The sequence below is a fragment of the Stegodyphus dumicola genome, chromosome 6 (assembly GCF_044657685.1).
Source record: "Stegodyphus dumicola isolate Sdum_Otavi_A_Nest chromosome 6, ASM4465768v1".
NCBI lineage: Eukaryota > Metazoa > Arthropoda > Arachnida > Araneae > Eresidae > Stegodyphus > Stegodyphus dumicola.
The window spans coordinates 82,890,207-82,905,416 of record NC_140773.1 but is presented as its reverse complement, the minus strand read 5'-3'; positions in this window follow the sequence as shown (position 1 = coordinate 82,905,416).

Below are 15,210 nucleotides of genomic sequence, written 5' to 3'. Positions count from 1 at the left end.
GAATCTTAGCGATTTTACAAGACCTTTGAGTAACCTTGGTGGCCTCATAGTAAGAGTCATTAAGACATGTAGTAAACTTATCAATCTCCTTGTCAATATCAGAAGGACTTTTCATAGCACCTAATTTAGGGAGCCTCACTTTCACAACATTGTGGTACATTCTCCAGTCGGTATGGGTCTTAACATTCGTATAATTAATACTGGTGACCCCTAGTGTAGCAATCACAGGAGTATGATCAGAGCTTAAGTCGTCTCGAACCTCCAGCACCATATTAATTCCTGTATTAGTCAAGATGATATCTAGAATATCAGGAGTGTACCTGATGTTGCTGGGCCTGAACGTCGGTACGTCAGGCGCAAATATACCAACTGGGTGGTTACTGATATACTCTCTCAGTACTTTACCATTGTGATTAGTGCTACGGCAGCCCCAATCTTTATGCTTACTATTGAGGTCGCCACCAACAATCATTATTAAAGAATCCGGAATAATATTTTGTAACATTTCCTCAGTTAGCCTATTAGTAGGGGGGTTGTAGATTGCCGCAAATAAGGTATCTCCAATCTTAGGCAAGCTAATAGAGGCAATCACAATTTCATAGCCCTTGTCTCTTTCAGTCGAAATTAAACAAGATGAATATTTACAATGAACGTAGATGAGTGCTCCACCTCCTCTGTGATGTAACCTATCACATCGGTAGGTTCTATAATTTTTGATGCTAACTCTGTCTCCTGGGGTGATGTGCGTCTCGGAGATCAGGCAAATATCAATGTCGTTCTCATACATAAAGTCCTCCAACTCATCTTTCTTTCCTCTTATGTTGTTAGCATTCCACACTAACATCTTGATTGGCCTAAAATTATTATCTTTCCTATCCATGATTGGGTTCATTATTGACCGCGTTGAAACTACTAGCATTGGCGCTAGGAGCTAAATTTACTTGTAGAATGCCGGAAGCCTTAATAGCCTCAACAAGGTTTTTAAGCCCTTCAAAAATACTTCTAGCTTCATCTAGAGTATTCATTGTTTGCCCGCCAACAGCGGCGGCATAAGATTTATTGATAATTACTCTATCACTGAAATTCTTCAAAGGCGGATTTTGAGTATTTATTTTGGGAAAATTCAGGCAACCCCTGTAGTTGCTTGTATGATCTAATTGGCAATTTATACACTTAGGTTTATCTTCTCTTGGCTTGGGGCAGTCTTTTGAATAATGATCGCCAGCGCATTTCATGCATTTCGGGTCATGCATACATCCTGCCTGGGCATGATGAAATGCTTGACACCGAAAGCATTGTACCGGCCCTTTCCTTCCTTTGTAAGCTTCTACTTTAACATTCAGCAAACATAATTTAGTTATATTATGTATCCCTCTCGCTTTTTCATTCCTCTTCAAAATAACTAGAAACAGGGGCAGATTAAATTTTTCTCCATTTCTGCGTCTTACTAATTGCGAGACTCGTTCAACTGGGAAACCTCTATCTATCAGTTCATCAGATATCTCTGAGGTTGGCGTGTCGATCGGTAAGCTGCGTATAACAACTTTAACCTTCTTGTTTTCGGGTAAAATAAATGAGTGATATTTCACTCCTTTGGCATTAAGTAATGCAGTTAAACTCTTATGAGTTTCTATACTGTCAACTTTTAGCTCATAGTGGTCTTGAGCTTTCATTATACTTGATTTTAGCTTAATTCCTGCATCTTTAAACATTTCCTTATATTTTGACCAGGAGTATTTACCATCCTGTATAATAATCGGGGGAGCTTTATTGCTCACTTTATTTGGATGTATGAATTTATCCACATCCTGCTCATTATTTTCGGCAGAATTGGTACCAGTTTCATGATCATGAGCATCACCTATTAGCCCAGCCGGGCACGTGACCTCATCTGCAGCACCGATAGGCCGCACCATGCTTTCCGTCTGAGACGTACTCGCAGCCGGCTTTTCGGGGATCTCACTAGATGGCGCCACATTAGCGTGGGCTTTATCCATATTATCCACGTCTGGGGCTGTATCCATATTATCATAAGTTATTTCCGTGGTCGGCTCAGCTGTCGAAACTTCTGACAAAACAGAGGAATCCGTCAGAGTAGACTTTCGAGAGGGTTTTCTTAGTCTTCTAGTAAAATCTCCTTTAGGACCTGAGTCCGTGTCGGAGCTGTCTTCATTCAGTGCTTTATGTTTTTTCGACTGCTCTTCATCTGAGCGCGCAGGGCTGCTGGCTCGTCTGACATTAGTTTTGTTGATTCCAGTTATTGAAGAATCACTGTCATTAACCTTAGGAGCAGGGATGTTTGGTTTGGGAAGAGAAGTAGAAGAACGATCAGCGTTCAGTTCTCTGTCAATGAAAAGTTTGAGGCGTCGAAGGAATTTAAGGTCTCGTGCGTCCTTAGATGAGAGAGATCCATCAGCTTCTTTGATGCATTCTAAGTTGGTAATCTCAGAGGCAATAAAATCAATCATTCGATCCATGGTGGAGCGGATGGCAGAAAATGAAGCAGCGGAGAAAGCAACCAGAGTCTATTGCAATGCCGACCTACTGTTACAGCGGCATGCACTCTGATCAGGTATAATAAAAGAAGAGTTCTAATATCACAAAATCAGGAGCGAGCAGATGCACGTCTTAAAATCACCGAATGAAATGGGGTGCAGTGCACAGTTGTTCGCATGGCAGAAGTCGGGAAAAATGGTAGGCGTAGTCTCGTCTCGTCTCGTCTGTGCAGACGCGCGATTTGTCCGCCCAAGAAAACATAGCCCAATGGGCGCATGACATCAAACTTCATAACAAGTCGGTACGGTCAAAGGTATTTACAGGGGGGCGACCGTGAGTCGCAAAGCCATTGAGAGGCAGAGCAATGAGTGCGCACGAAACAGGAGCCGTGAGGATACTGTGCAGTATGTTTGTGTTGTTGCATCAAATAAGACGCAGAAAATATCAGGCAGATAATTTCAGGACATTTAAAATACAAGACAATATCCCTATAAATGCAATAATGATAAAGTTATATACAATTATGATACATAAGATGCTGAAATATGACATTTATAAGATACAAAATATTGATATAAATACAAGAGAAAAATCAAAATATATACATAATGTACAGGATCTCAGCACAGTCTGCGTGGCAGATTACGTAGGAAATTTAAGTACCGGGCGAGGTGGGCCGCAAGTGGTCGTAACATAGCATCTTCTTCCAGAATAACATAGTTTAAGACATTAAGGTCATTCATGTGATTGCAATCCTGTGCTTTTTTAAAGAATTTAACATTATGTAAATACACTTCTACTGAATCCATTTTTAAATCTCAAAGAAGAGTCTGGTTTGAGACGTAACAGTGTGCGTTTGTTATCATTCTCAAAACTTTGTTCTGAGTAACCTGTAGTTTGCTTAACTCTTTCTTCTGAACCGAAGCCCATGCGGGAGACGCATATGCAAAAATGGGCCGTATTATGGAGATATAAATATGTCTTTTACGCTTTAGATCCAATTTAGAAGTCGCAGACAGAAGTGGCGTAAGACTTTGGATGACACCTATAGTCTTGCCCCTGACATAATTAACATGATCCTTCCAAAGGAAATTAGAATTGTATTTGAGTCCTAAATATGTTGCGTTTTTGACCACTGGTACAACGGTATCAAAAAGTTTCAGCTGGGCAGTCAAGGGATGGTTCATCTTCTTTTTCTTGAAAATCAGAAGTTGGGACTGGTCTGCATTAATTGCGATTTTCCACATGAAGCACCATTGCCCAAGTTTGGGCATAAATCTTTGCAGTTTATTGACACCAAAATTCGGCGATTCAGCCTTGACAGCGAAGGCTGTGTCGTCTGCATAGCATCTCATGAAACAGTTATGGTCCAGGTGTTCTGCAGGTAGGTCTGCCACATAGAATAAATAAAGCACAGGTCCGAGTATAGAACCCTGAGGGACTCCGGCCTTCACATGCCTCTTACTTGGAATATCTTTACCAATTTGAATAAAGAACGTCCTGTTGGACAGAAAAGAGTGGATGATCCTTATTAACTCGCTGCTGAAGGGAGGCGTAGTTGCTTGCGAAGCAGTATTTATACTAAGTAGGTGCATATGTATAGCTAAACTGTGATTGGTTAATGTTAGGCTTTTGTATCTTTTTTCAAGAAGCGTTATGTAACTTGGAAAGATCTCGAATTTGGGGGAACAAGTACACGGCATTTATGGGCCAGAGCAATTTCTTTTTTATTTTTAAAATCTGCAAGGAAGTACGTCTGCAGATTCCAGCATTGCATCTTTTATTATTGCTCCATCCGTATATGGACCTTTTTTTTTTCTTAGCAAGTATACACGAAATTTTAATCGATGCGGTTGTTGCAGTCTTTGATGTAGCCAACGGTTTGGTAAACATGAAGTGTTGCTCCGAAATCGATGATTTTAATGATACGATTTTACTTCTTTGAAATTCAGAAAGTTCAGGATACTCTGCGTTAAACTTCGGATGCACCGTTTTGTAATGGCCTTCAAGGTTCTTTGGAATTGATGCAAATTTGTTGCATAATAAGCATATACATTTGTCTTTATGATTTATAAAGCAAAACCGATGTTCCCATTCTTCATTACAATTACAAGTGCAAACTCGCTTAGCTTTGTTCATTGTGGGTTGTTACAGTCATCAGTTAGTAAACAATTAATTCTATTAAAGAAAATATCCTGGAGGATTAGAGAGTGTTGCCTATGGTTACTAATGTTTAAAATTAATTTATGATTCGGAGCAGCATGAATTATAAACACATAGCTAAGTTTATTGCTTTTTATTTTCTAGCTATCGAAATGCGACGCTACTAGAATAGCAACGTTTTGAAACCAAAACCAAGCAATCATGAATCAGAATAGTTGCCATTCAGCATAAAGAAATTTAAATATAAATATGAAATACTTGTTGCCATTCAGCATAAAAGAAATATAAATATGAATATTAACAAAATATTACAGTTAATTTTACAAAATAATTAAACACATGAACAAATATAAATAAAAAATAATTATTTCTCATGCAATAGTTGGGCCGCTACACTACTCCCCCCCACCAGTAACTAAGTTATGTTACGAAGATGGAGAAATAGGTAGTAACTATGATTGCAGTGTTAACCACTAATTAATAAGAATAATTTACAGTCCTTGAATCTAACAGGTAAACGTATAGTTCTGCCTGTGCTAGAATGTTTTTGATTCACATCCGAACTTGAGTCCGGTCACTGCAAATTACTGTAGTCAGGTTGTGTCAAGTGGGAATTTTCCTCAGCTAAAAATATATGCAGGTTTCAAGCGATCCAGGGATACATTAACATGTTTTCCTTTTATGCTAATCATAAAATATTTGTCCCTGCGATCAATAACAGGAAATGGTCCTTCATAAGGAGGTTCCAAAGGTTTTTTTACCCGATCTATTCGTTGAAACACATGTGAACAATTTTTTAAGTCTTTATGTACAAATATCCGTTCAGATGAATTTTTACGAATTAGTCTAGGTCCAACAACTTCCATCTGTTTTTGGAGGTTATTAGCAAACGTCTCCGATACTGTCTGGATACTTAATTCGCTGAAAAACTTTTCAGGAAGTCTGAGACTCTGGCCATAAACTACTTGCGCAATAGAATGATTTGTATCTTCTTGAATAGCAGTACGCAAACCCAAAAGTACTGTGAGGGGTGGTAGGCAGTAGTGTAATGTAAATTGATACCACAGATTTTGGACAAAGCTCGTAATGTATCACTTTTAAATTGGGATCCACGATCACTAATGAGTTTACTTGGCGTTCCGAAACGCGCAGTCCAGTTGCTATAAAAGGCTCTTGCGGCATTTTCAGCTGAAATATTTTCTACAGGAATTGCTTCCATCCAATTCGAAAATCTATCTATGCAGGTAAGACAATAAATATTGCCTTTAGATAGGGGAAGTGGTCCTATGAGATCAATATGGATGACAGAAAATCTTCTTAGTGGTACTTCAAACTCACCTAATTTTGTTTTGGTATGCCGACTGATTTTAGCTTTTTGGCAAGGAATGCAGGTTCTTGTCCACAACTGTACATCTTTTTTTATGTTAGGCCAAATGAATTTTGATGTCATTAATTTCATAGTCGATTTTATTCCTGTATGTGATAAACCATGAATTCGTTGAAAGACGTGTTGTCTGAAAGCCTGAGGAATATACGGGCGAACATGTTTAGTTGATGTGCCAAATGGCAAGACTTGAATGAAAAGCGAAAGAAGTTTACGATTGACGATATGAAATCGCATTTCAAGACTAATAGCCCTTTTGGATTTAAAAAAAAAGTTCTGAAAATAATTTACACTTGTGTTTTGGTATTAGTTTATGCAAAATTCAGTAAAATGAAATTTACCAGTTGAAATCAGCACCAAATTAAACTTTGTAAATTCTAGCACATGTTAAAGGTTATCTCATCCAGAATTTCATTACTAACCATTCATTTCAGAGTAAAAAACCCAGTAATTGGCCATTTATATGACAATCAATATCGAAAATTGAAATCTGCATTTTACGCAGCACAGAAAAACTCCAAAAGAAGATCTACTGCAATTAAGGCATTTTATTCTACCATGCAATTATTATACCATACTACCATGCAATTAAGGCATTTTATTCTGCAATCAACTCTACCAATTAATCATACTTCTAAGTATATTCAGTTTACTCTTTTTGCTTAACGTATGCTGTGTAAAATTTTCCATAAATTTATTAATTCATTTTATTTTGAGGTGAGCTGCTATTCAACTCTCAATGTCAACAAAAATTTTTAGTTCATTTTTTATTCGGTCTCAAAAGAGAAATCAAAATACGTGGATTTATGTACGTGTTATAAATACGTGTATTTATGAATCAAAATACACGAGAAATCACAGTGAGAAAAGCACTACTACTTTAATCTGTGATTATAATATAACAAATGCTGTGAATTATAGTTAACAAATAGTGAAAATATTTATATTTCTGAAATATTTCATATATAACATTTTCAATTTGCATATGTGCCAGTTTGAGAATTTTTTGCGTATACCAATTTCTTTTAAATGTCTAAAAATTTTTGTATTTTCGAGGAAAGCTTATTCATTCACCTTTAGTATATAAGTAATGGTAATTTACCAGATAAAATTAATTAATGGGGAATACAGAAAAATATCCAACCACTTACCTTTGCGACTTCATCTGCAAAGAGACTAAAAAAGTAGTTCAGCTAAATCTGTTATAATAAATATTTATAATAATGCTATATCCTGCAATAACTATTAATATGACAAATTTTGTAAACCTATTTATTTGGATGAAAAATAAACACATTCAGAAATTTATGGCACTATATTATGATTAACAGAGGAAAAACACTTTTCAAAATTTAAAATAGTTTTTATTGATCCAATTTATGACATTTTCTTTAAATTCCTGAAAAACAATCTTATATCCATGTAAAAGACGAATATGTATTCTTATGTACATAAGAACTCCTGATAAACTGGATCTCTGACATTGCTTTTCACAGCACCTAAAATAAAAAAACACTCACAATTACTATATGTGAATATAATTCATAATTAAATTTAAACAAATGACTATTATAATGCAAATTAAAGGAAGTATTTAAAATATTTTAACATTTTGTACCTATAAACAGAGTAGCAATGATTTGTTTTATTTTCTGCACAGATTAGATTTTATTCATTTTAAACTTTGGAATTTAACTGCAGAAATTTACCAAAGAAGTATATTATATGTTGTAAGAGTAGTAAATGAAAATGTGGTTTATCTTTACTGTATGGTATACTTTGGTTTCTGTCTGAAAAAAATCGCAAAATGGTATTGGTTGTTCGTGAAATTTGGAAGCCCATTGTATCAAATAAGTTTTTTGTTAACCCTAATGTTAATAATGTTGGCGAAAGTAGACTTGGGGAAAATTTTTTTTCAGTTTTTGTCAATAAGGGGTTATTTCCGCAAATATTGCCAACGTGTTGTGATAAATTGAGTTTGGGATTGTTGTTTGGTTGCACGTTAAGTGGTATGGTCTTGTATTTTGAACTTGCTATTATTTTGGTGTGGGTACCATCGTTTGAGTATATCTGAGGTGACAAAGAGACGAAAAATTTAATTGAATTGCTTACCTGGAGGATGGATGTGAAACGTATGCATGTGAAAGAAAAGGTATGTTAAAAAATGACGTTTCATTTATTTATTCGTCTCTGTGTGTTAATTTTTGTTAAAAGATTTGTTGTTTAATGTTTTTTTTTGTTAGGAAATATGTATTTTTTTTTTATCTTATTCTGCTCTGTTTGTGTATTTTTGGTTGTCTCTGTGTGTTAAGACAGCGGCGAATTTTTTCTGGTTAACATGATAGTTTTAACTTTCTGATTTTCTTAAAGTGAAAATAGATTAATGTGTACATGGACAAAGTTAAGGCAGTGCACAATGCCTAGTTCTCTGTTTTTTTTTTTTTTAAGTTAAAATAGGTCGATGTGTACATGGACACCGAGTTTGTGTACATCTTTGACTTCTTATTTTAATTTTGTGTAGCGGCCATCTTGAAATTGGTGCCGATCCTCCCAGGTGATGATCTTGGTATCAAAAAAGAAACGATTCGCTAAGGGTTACCGTAGAGTAAATTTTTACTAAAGATGTTCTACCATAATCACTATTTCAGTGGTTTAAACACTAGTGGAGCAGTATGCAGAGATGAAGATTTGAGTTTTGATTCAACAGCATGATGGCTTAGGCACTCCAGCCATTACGGTGAACAAGATTATAATAAACATAGCCACAACAATTGTCTATAAATATTGATGTATAACACTGTATGAACTAATAGATTTCTTATGCTAGTATATACACACTCCTTAATCGAAGTGAAAATGAGAAGACTGTGCATGCATTTCCTTTAATTGGAACATGGGTTTGACCATACAAATCTCAGTCTTATGGGACATGCCACACTATGCAGATAGACAGTAAATAGTGCTTGTGTTGTTTTTGTTTCTTAGAGCTATGAAATAAATATACTTCTACGTTTTAATTTTTTCTTTTCTTGTTTCACATTTGGATTACCTATCAAAAAGTAAGGAATTTTGATATTTTTACAATATCTGAGTTAAAATAACATTCCAAATAACAATTATTGGACATGTTAAGGTAATGAAAATTATAAATTAGGTTAAAAAGTAACCCTTAACGTGGCATATTTTTGAATTAAACTCTATCGACTTTAAAAACAACAAAACGTCCCTCTTTATTAGGGAATTTAATTAACTAATTTTAAATACAGAGCTATATGAATTTTTTCCCTTGCATGTTATAATAACTGAAACAAAATTATACTGATACAGTCAAAATTCCTAAATGCAAGTACATAAAATTTACTTTATCAATTTTAAGAGATGAGACAGACTGAACACATGAATAAATTTCTATCAAAGAATAATTTATTAAATTTGGCTCGTTTCAAAGTAAACTTTAACCATTAGATTACATTATTACACCATGTTAACAGTTTGAAAAGCAAGTCATATGCCAGATCTTGATTGTAAAAGAAATACGCAAAATAATATATAGATTATTGAAAAATGATCTATATTAGTGTTTATAGATATGATTAAATGTAACAGAAAATTTACTGTCACAACCACATTTTTAAGTGAAATGTATAATTTTAACATTTTATAATATTTAAGATATGGTATTAAATGCAAAATTATGTGCATGGACATAAGTTAGTAAATTCAATAATAATAATAATAATAATCAAAGAATGAATGTCATGAAAAATTTCAAAACAAGTAGAATTTAATTTAGAAGAATTTTAGACACTTATGATAAATAAATTTGAGACTTCTTCACCCAAAATTAAATTATAATTAACTAAAACCAGTTTGACTGACCTTCCACAAAATCCTTCAGCTGCAATTTTTTTCAAGCTTGAAAACCACATTCTTCTCCGCATGGTAATAGCAGCTTAACCAGTTGAAATCCCTACAGAAAGTTTGATAACACAATAACAGAATTAATAGAATAGAAAAATTAACACAAAAGTATAGAAAATCATTTAAATTTAACATTATTACAAATTTTGGAACAGCTTTAGTATAGCCCACCTTCAAAGTTTGGCGAATTTGGTTTGGCGCCAAAGCACATGAGATACGTTGTTTTGAAAAATGGTTGCCATCGAGATTTTCGACGAAACTCCGTGTTTAAAAAAATGGTGGCCATCTTGATTTCACCAGAAATCGTGGATAATAGAAATAAGTTTATGACTATTATACACGGTTTTAAGAGAAAGAAATATTAAGAAATGATTAATAAAAATGATTAAGGTTAAAAGGATGTAATTTTAAAAACAATACCGGAAACCTTTAGTTATTTCACCTTTAATAAATAATTTGGTGTGACGTCACAATGTATTCTTCATGCTACGCGTAATTTGTATTTTCTCTTTAAAAAAAATAATGAATTGTTTATTATTGTAAATTAACATCAAATTCTTTAAATTTACATTTCTGAGCTTAGGCGTAACTGAAAATAAGTATAATAAATTGTTTATATTTAAAATTATCATGATACAGTAAGCGAATTCTACCAGTTATTACAACGATAAAGAACGTCGCAGTCTCTCATACTTGTATTTCATACAGCTCCCATATTTTCAAAGATTTTTAAGCTTTAGCATTTATACAAATAAAAAAAAGTTTTTTTAAATTAATACTCTGGAACATATCAATTTTATTAAATTTACAAATTAACGTTTTGCTACGTAACAACATAATCCCTTATATACCAGTAAGTAGATAATTTTCATTATTTTCTACAAATTTTAAACTTCACATTAATGAAAAACAGGTTCTTAAATTTCTAAATCATATTATATTCTTTGTAGGCAGGCATACTAGAATTCTACACATAAATAAATAAAAAATTTAATTTCTCGCAATGAAAGAAAATATTATAAGAAAATAAATACTACAAATTAGGAACACTAAGCAATGCTTCACATACACACACACATACAGTGTCTCACAAAAGTGATGGGACACTTGTGCTTTACAAAAGGAAACTGTAGTAAAATAAATTAAAAAAAAACACGTAAAAATTTTTTGTGGGTGTGTTTCATACTTAAATTTAGTAACAATTACTACATAACATACATTTTCTCAAAATATTAAAATATCAATTTAAGAAAAATACAATTGTTTAGAACGGAGCAAAAAAATGGCTCACATAAAGTGATGGGACACTTACTTTTCCATCAAATATTTATCCAAAAATTTTACTTTATAAAAGGTTTTAATATTTTGTTGGATTTCCTTTTACTTTTAAAACATGATTTAATCTTGGGATGGATTCGACTAATTTTTTTGCAATTTCTGGAGTGATTTTACCCCATTCTTCTTGAAGCACTGATTTTAATTGTTGTTTTGAAGAAATGGTGCGTTTGCGAAATTCTTTCCTGGGTTTTCTCCACACCAAGATTTTACCGTCAGAATCAAATATATTAAATTTACTCTCATCAGCAAATATAACTTCATTCTAGTAATCAGAATTCTTATTTATGTTGGATTTTGCGAAAGCCAGTCTGAGGTTTCTATTCTTTTCACTCACGAAGAATTGTTTCCTGGCTGCTCTACCGTGATATCCAGCAGATGGAATTACTCTTCCAATAGTCTCAGGATTAACAATTACTCCATATAATGCTTGTAAATCAGCAGCAACTTTGGGAGCACTCATTCTTGGTTTTTTTTTTTTTTTAATATTTCGAACCATAATTCGATTTAGTCCATTGGATAGCTTTGATGGTCGGCCAGGTCTTCTTTATCCTGAATCATATGATTCATTTTATATCGTTTAATGATATTAAAAACTGTTGAATGACTCAGGTTAACGGTTTCAGCAGTTTCTCTAATAGAATTTCCACGTTCAATATGCAACTTAATAACTAATTTTCGAATTTCAGGCAAAAGTTTCTTTTCGTTTAGCATTCATGGCTGCACAAAGATAAAAAACACAAAAATTCCAAAACAAACTGGAGAGAAATACTGCAGACGATTGCGATAAATTATTGCCAATTGCTTTGAGTAAAAATAAAACCCACAAAAAATATTTTTATTGCTTACTTCAGACGATTTTTGTTGCATAGTACGTAGTAGTATCTAATGGTGTCCCATCACTTATGTGAACCATTTTTTGCTCCGTTCTAAACAATTGTATTTTTATTAAATTAATATTTTGAGAAAATGTATGTGATGTAATAATTGTTACTAAATTTAAGTATGAAACACACCCACAAAAAATTTTTACATGTTTTTTTAATTTATTTTATTAGTTTCCTTTTGTAAAGCACAAGTGTCCCATCACTTTTGTAAGACACTGTATTATCAAAGAACTCATATTATCAAGTGCGATTACGATTGCAAACACTACGTATTATAATAATGAGGTAAAAGTTACTTATAGGGTCAAAGTTTACAGTTTTGCTACTGTTGAGTAGATCGTCGGGCTATCGATATGTATCGTAAGTCGGAAAGCATTATAAACATATCAAAACCAAAACATTAAAATACAATTTAAATGAAAAATGATGTCTTAAATATAATTCACAATTAAAACAACTATACAAATTTAAAATACACAAATGATATGTTAAACATTGCATATAAAATACGTTACATTACAGCTCGTCATCACACATTATCTCGTTTTCCTTTGTACACAACGATCCGTATTTGCCCGAAAAACATCAAAGCTCGGTGTCCATTTACACATCCATCTATTTCCACCTTAAAAATATCAGAGAATTGCACAACCTCGGCATTGCGCACTACATTGGCTCTGCCCATGTACACATCGATCTATTTTCACTTAAAAACATCCCATAATTGCACAAACTAGGCGCCGCGCACAACCTCGGCATTGCGCACTACATTGGCTTTGCCCATGTACACATCGATCTATTTTCACTTAAAAAAAGATCCTATAATTGCACAAACTAGGCACCGCGCACAACCTCGGCATAGCGCACTACATTGGCTTTGCCCATGTACTCATCGATCTATTTTCACTTAAAAAACATCCTAGAATTGCGCAAACTAGGCACCGCGCACAACCTCGGCATAGCGCACTACATTGGCTTTGCCCATGTACACACCCATCTATTTTCACTTAAAAAAACATCCTAGAATTGCGCAAACTAGGCACCGCGCACAACCTCGGCATTGCGCACTACATTGGCTGTGCCCATGTAAACCTCGATCTATTTTCTCTTAAAAAAACATCCTAGAATTGCACAAACTAGGCACCGCGCACAAACTCGGCATTGTGCACTACATTGGCTTTGCCCATGTACACATCGATCTATTTTCACTTAAAAAAACATCCTAGAATTGCACAAACTAGGCACCGCGCACAACCTCGGTATTGCGCACTACATAGGCTTTGCCCATGTACACATCGATCTATTTTCACTTAAAAAACATCCTAGAATTGCGCAAACTAGGCACCGCGCACAACCTCGGCATTGCGCACTACATTGGCTGTGCCCATGTACACATCGATCTATTTTCACTTAAAAAAACATCCTAGAATTGCACAAACTAGGCATCGCGCACAACCTCGGCATTGCGCACCACATTGGCTCTGTCCATGTACACATCGATTTATTTTCACTTAAAAAACATCCTAGAATTGCACAAACTAGGCACCGCGCACTACATTGGCTTTCCCCATGTACACATCGATCTATTTTCACTTAAAAAACATCCTAGAATTGCGCAAACTAGGCACCGCGCACAACCTCGGCATTGCGCACTACATTCGCTCTGCCCATGTACACATCGATCTATTTTCACTTAAAAAAAGATCCTAGAATTGCACAAACTAGGCATCGCGCACAACCTCGGCATTGCGCACTACATTGGTTCTGCCCATGTACACATCGATCTATTTTCACTTAAAAAAACACCCTAGAATTGCACAAACTAGGCACCGCGCACAACCTCGGCATTGCGCACTGCATTGGCTTTGCCCATGTATATAGCGATCTCTTTTTACTTAAAAATCAGAAATTGAATAAACTCTGCATTGCTCATATACTAAGAAATCTGCTTTCACTTAAAAGAAATCGGAGAATTGAAGAAATTCGCGCATAAGCAACTAAAAAAAAAAAAAAAAAAAAAAAAAAAAAAAAAAAAATTCTAGAAAAATTGAGCTTACTACAGGCGAATTAAGATCCTAGCCTAATTGATTTCTCAGCCGTACATTTCTTGCAAATACTACCATTCGATGACTTTTTCTGACTAACTGACCAGCATGGTATCTTACATTTTTCACAGAAAATGTTATCCTTTTCAATAATCGACAATCCATCAAAAATCCTCTAAAAAGTTCATACTCTATTGTTAATTCATACATAAAATATTTGTTTCCAAAATTTTACGCTTGTTTGAAAACTCCCACCTTAAATTTTCCTTTATAATCTCCTGATATTTAATTACAACATCACTAACAGCAGTTTTAGAGCAAGCAAGAACTAAACGCAAAAATATCACCTCAAGTAGCCAAAAATATATATACAAAATAGTATTCACGGTATCTGAGCGTTAAACAATCGCCAATAACAGTGTTACGAATTGTGTATTTAGATATTAATTTTAGTAGAATTCTAATTTAAAATGTTGTATTTCCACCTGCAACTCAGCGTGAGACAAATTTTAAGAGAAATCTATACCGGATACTGGAAAAGTAAGAATACAGGGCACGTGCATTAAATTTTGAGTAAACGGATATGTCGGTAATTTGTATTGAAATTGAATAAATGTAACTGACAACTAAATTAGCTGTAACCGTAATTCCATCATCTTGTTTACATTGCGTTTGGCGAATAGTATGGGTTACCAGATCATATCATTTATCGCCGCTCTTGGTGATATTTTTTTTTTGTTTAAAATTCCAGGTGGGCCATACTAAAGCTGTGCCCAAATTTTTATTTCTGACTATTTCTGATTATTTCTGACTATCTGCAAAGCTGTGAAAATTGGCAAAATGTTTGTTTGGTTAGTTTATGGTTCATATCTACTGCTCTGTTCACAAGTAGTAATTCAAATAAGCACTTTATAAGAAACAAGAAATTTTAGGACGCACACACACAAAAATTCAATATTCACATATTTTTCATCCAACG